The sequence below is a fragment of the Micromys minutus genome (genome assembly GCF_963924665.1).
Source record: "Micromys minutus genome assembly, chromosome: X".
Taxonomy (NCBI): Eukaryota; Metazoa; Chordata; class Mammalia; order Rodentia; family Muridae; genus Micromys; species Micromys minutus.
In genome coordinates this window covers 89701231-89706863 of record NC_137970.1, presented here as the reverse complement: position 1 = coordinate 89706863, position 5633 = coordinate 89701231, and positions in this window count along the sequence as shown.

Sequence of the window (5633 nt, the reverse complement as noted above, 5' to 3'; positions counted from 1 at the left end):
CATTTCCTTTTTATGGAGAGGTTAGAGAGGTGGGGAGCAGAAGTGGAAAACCCGATTCTTGATATGAAAGTACCAAAGTATCAATAAAATTATTATGTTGTTGGAAAAAAGGAAAGAAAATAGTAGAGCTATTGTCCTTTCAGGTATCCATCCACTAGGTGTCAGGAGAGACAATGTTAAGACTCCTAACTGAAGGCTTCAACCTATTGGTGAATAAAGGCTCAACGCCCCAGAGTAGGGGAATGCCAGGGCAGGGAGGTGGGAGAGTGGGTGGGTGGATGGGAGAGCACCCTCATAGATGCAGAGGTGGGGGTTGGATGGGGGGTTCCGGAGGGGACACCTGGAAGGAGGATAACATTTGAAATGTAAATAAATAAAATATCCAATAAAACATAAAATAAAAGCAAACAGTTGTGGAAAGAGTAGTATAATTGACATGTAAAATGAAGGCAGGATGCAATGAATATTCCAAACAATTTGCTTTTGGACCATGGATATCAACATATACACTTAGTTTATACTCTCGTAAGGCTGCTTGAAATCTTGCCAGCTCATGTAAAGTAGTTGATAATGGCCCATAGAGAGTATTTTGCATGTTTCTCTGTGGCTTGTGGCTTCATTCCTGCCATTTTGTACCCTCTGCCTAGAAAGCTTCTCGGCAGCCTACCACAAGGGGATTTGCTTTATTGAGTTTATGTAAGTAGGGTCATTCTGTTGCTGTTTTTAACAGTTATTTCTATCTGCTTTCCTATTGTTTATGTCAGCGAAGCTATTGTATCTGGATTAGTTTTTAATTCACTTATTTATAAGGTTTAAGTGAATTCCATCTGAATCCCGTGTGACATATGTTTTAAAATTGACAAGAAGTGTGCTGATTGACTTCAATTTGGCTTTACTTTGAGTTTGAAACAGAATGGGTGGGTCTGGTAGGGAAAGAGCGACCATAAATAACAAAGGTTAAAGGCAGTAAGGCTGCCAGATGACTCATCCTCATGACACTGGGTCAAAAGAGCAGAAAAGCAACAAGAAAAAAACATCAAAAAGGCAAGCTCTTTTTGCTGAGCTAGGGTGTGAGCAGTGTGTGTGTGTGTGTGTGTGTGTGTTTGTGTGTGTGTGTGTCTCGCAGGAGAACATAGTCAAATATTCTCCCTAGCATGTTTGACTATATACTTCCAAAGAGTGCACATTATTTACAGATAAAGAGTGTAGGATTAAAAAGAAAAGACAGAACCAGGACTCTTCTTAAGATTAAGCATTATGTTCAACACAATAGAAACCAAAATTCTTTATAAAATTTTATAAGTAATTATGTTTTCAAAAATTTTCTAGATTTATTAATTTTCTTTGATATGTATGGGTGTTTTGTTTGAATGAATGTATGCATATCATGTGCTTTTCTGGTGCCTACAGAAGTCAAAAGAGTGCAACAGATCCTCTAGAATTGTAGTTACAGATGATTATGAACCACCATATAAACCCTGGAAACTGAACCCTGGTCCTCTGCAAAAGCAACAGTTAAAAAGGTATCTTTAACTATTGAGCAGTATTTCCAGTCTTAATAGATATTTTTTAAGTTTTAAAATAAACCATACAAAGTACTGAATTCCATTTGTGGCATTTTCATAATTGTTCATGTTAATCTTCCTCCACTACCCACTTCCTGTTTGCCCTGCTGCGGACCTTCTTGCCACCAGTAATATTCATTATGCTTCCATAGGTCATCTATTCTTTCTGTCCCCAGTTTAAGACATGTCCCTCCTCTCACAATCATCATTTTAGTTTTATAACATATAGCCACATATGTTATATATGTAAACTATATATATATATAAGTAAAGCTATATATATATATATATATATATATATATATACTTAATATATAATTGGTTATATGTAATTACATATAATAGTTATTATACATTAACTAAAATCTGGGATCAACATGTAGTATTTGTGTTTCTGGGATTGTTTCACTTAGTGTAAAAATCTGGTTGAGCTAGAAACCTAGGACAATAGAAATGCCCAGGAATCTATGAGGGTTACTCTACCTAAGACACTTAGCAATGGGGCATATGTAGCCAAAATTCACCTTCTCCTATAACCAGATAAGACTTCCAATGGAGGGATTGGGTCACCAACCTTGCCATTAAATCTTAAACCCACAATTTTTCCTGCCTCTTAGCTGTTTAGTGATGGGGAGTGGAGCAGAATTTGAAGGAAGTACCAACTACTAACTGGTCCAGCTTGGGACTCATGCCATGAGAGGGAGCCCATCCCTGACACTATTGATGATATTCTACTATAATTGCACACAAGAGCCTAATGTAACTGTCACATGAGAGATTTCACCCAGCAGTTGGTGGAAACAGACACATTGCCAAACTTTAGGTGGATCTCAGGGAATCTTGTGGAAGAGGGCAAGGAAGTATTGAAGAAGCCGGAGAGGTAAAGGACATCACAAGACAATCTTCTGAATCAATTAACCTGGGCCCATAGGGGCTCACCAAGACTGAACCACCAACCAGACAGCATGTATCAGAGGGACCTAGGCTTGTTACACATGGTCAAGAGATGTGCATTCTAGTTTTGAGGGGTTCCCCTAACAATTGGAGCAGTGTCTGTCCCTGACTACACTATCTGCCTTTGGATCCCTTTGCCCTAAGTGGGCTGCCTTGTCTAGCCTCAAAGATTCACCTAGTCATGCTGTGCCTTGATATGCCTAGAGATGATATCCGTGGAAGAAGGGGTGGAGGAGTGAATAAGGTGAGAGGAGGAGAGAGGGACTGGGAGAAGAGGAGGAAGGGGAAGCTGTGATTGAGATGTAAAATGAATATATATATATATATATATATATATATATATATATATATATATATATACAGTCAATAAAAATGTCACCTCTTTAAATTTTTCCTTTTACATCTCAGCTGCATTAACACCCTAAGTTCTAGTTTTAAATTAAATTATTTTATTTATTTACATTCTAAATTTTGCCCCTTCCCTGCCCCCCCTCAGAGTTCCTTACCTCCACCCCCCTTTGCTTGTGAGAGGGTGAGTATTCTCCTTACCCCAGCTTACTCTCTACCCTCCACCTTACCTACCTTAGAATCCCCACTTCTTAGGGCATCAAGTGTCTACAGAATTGAGTGCATCCTCTCCCATTGAGGGCTGACAAGGCATATATGTATGTCTGAGGCCTTAGACCATCCATGGAATGCTCTTTGGTTGGTAGCTTAGTCTCTGGGAAGTCCCCGGGATCTGGGTTAGTTGATACTGTTGTTCTTCCTATGGGGTTGCATTCCTCTTCAGCTCCTTCAATTCTTCCACTAATTTAACTTTAGGAGCCCTGGACCTACGTCCGATGATTGGGTGTAAGTATCTGCATCTATCTCAGTCAGGTGCTGGTAGGACCTTTTAGAGGACAGCCATGCTAGGCTCCAGTCTGCAAGTACAACATGGTATTAGTAATAATGTCAGAATTTGGTGCCTGCCCATCGGATGGATCCCTAGTTGGGCAGGTCTCTGGATGGCCTTTCCCTCAGTCTCTGCTCCATTTTTGTTCCTGCAATTCTTTTAGATAGGAACAATTCTGGGTTGAAATTTTTGAAGGTAGGTAGGTGACCCCATCCCTCCATCATAAGCTCTTGTCAGACAATATACTTTTTTCTTCCTTAAGGTAAATGCTTCCTCCAATCTATAGATCTTTCCAGTTCAACTTTGTTTTACTTTCCTAAGTTATGGATGATAATCTAACCTTGTCTTCTTATATTCTAAGTATCAGATCCAAGTTTTCCTACTCTGTTATAAAGTTTGTTAGGACATAGGTATTTTGAGTTATTATCTTCTGTTATATTTATTTTTACTTATATTTCATTACTTTAATATACTTGATGTTAAAATGAAAAAAAATATGTCTATAATATAAAAACCTGAATTCTAAAAATAAATGAATTTCAGAAAAACTCTAAGTTTTCCATTTTTCTAACCCAAGCTTTTGAGTTTTCTGCTGCGGAGTAATGGCTATTATGAATTTCTCACACACCAACAAAGATAACCTAAGCATTTATGAAATGAAGACAATAATATGTGTTTTATATCCTTCTATTCTGCCTTTTAATTTAAGCATTAGTTTGGTGTTATCTAATAGTAGCATAAATATAAATGCTTGATTGTCTAGATCAGAAGTTCTCAACCATTGTCTCATGACCCCTTCAGGTATCACATATGAAATATCTTAAACATTAATTATTTACAACATTATGATTCATAACAGTAACAAAACAACAGCTATGAAAGTAGCAATTAAATAATGTTATGGTGTGGGTCACATCAGATATTCCACGTATTAGACATTTATATTATGATTCATGATAGTAGCAAATTTACAGTTATGAAGTAGCAACAAAATAAAGTTATGGTTGGGGTTCACCACAACACAAGAAACTATATTATGGGATTAGAGCATTAGGAAGTTGAAAACCACCAGGCTAAGAGATCCATAAAACTATGACGAGTATCTAGATGGTTTCTAATACTTTGTTATTATAAACATGTTGCAGTAAATAATATATATTGTTTTTACAGACTGTCCTGTTTTTATCTTAGTATAAGTTTGAAATCTATAGAGTTCAAAAACTATGTAGGAAGTATATGATTAATGTTTGAGCAATTTCATTTTTTCTGGGTACCTAAGAAGTGAACAGTCATATAATACTTTCCTTGAACCATTCACATCTTTAATTTAAAGTTGAGAACAGAGGCTGGAGCGATAGATACCTCAGTGCATTGGAGTGCTTGGTGTACAAACATGAGGATCTGAGTTCTAATCACACACACACACACACATATACAGCCAATCATTGTCACATATGCACCTGTATACTTTGTCTCTATAGAGATATGACACGAGGATTTCTGGGGCTTAATGGTTGCCAGCTTAGCTTTAGGGTCTATTAGAAACTTTGGCTCAAAAGAACAAGTTGGGGAATGAGAGACCAGGACACCAAACATCCTCTTCTGTGTGAATGGGCATACACAGTAGCCTGTAGATATCACACACACACACACACACACACACACACACACACACACACACACACACACACACACACACACACACACACAGAGGTAGTGTCTTAGTCAGGGTTTCTATTCCTGCATTAAACATCATGACCAAGAAGCAAGTTAGGGAGGAAGGGGTTTATTCAGCTTACACTTCCACATTGCTGTTCTTAACCAAAGGAAGTCAGGACTGTAACTCAAGCAGGTCAGGAGGCAGGAACTGATGCAGAGGCCATGGAGGGATGTTACTTACTGGCTTGCTTCCCCTGGCTTGCTCAGCCTGCTTTCTTATAGAACCCAGGTCTACCAGCCCAGGGATGGCACCACCCACAATGGGCTGGGCCCTCCCCCCTTGATCACTAGTTGAGAAAATGCCTTACAGCTGGATCTCATGGAGGCATTTCCTCAACTGAGGCTCCTTTCTCTGTGATAACTCCAACTTGTGTCAAGTTGACACACAAAACCAACCAGCACAGGTAGATACATACAAAAAGGAAGATTTATCTAATATGGAAACAAAATTCTACTTTAATATAATGTTATAAAACTTAATCAGAGTACTATACTTCAGG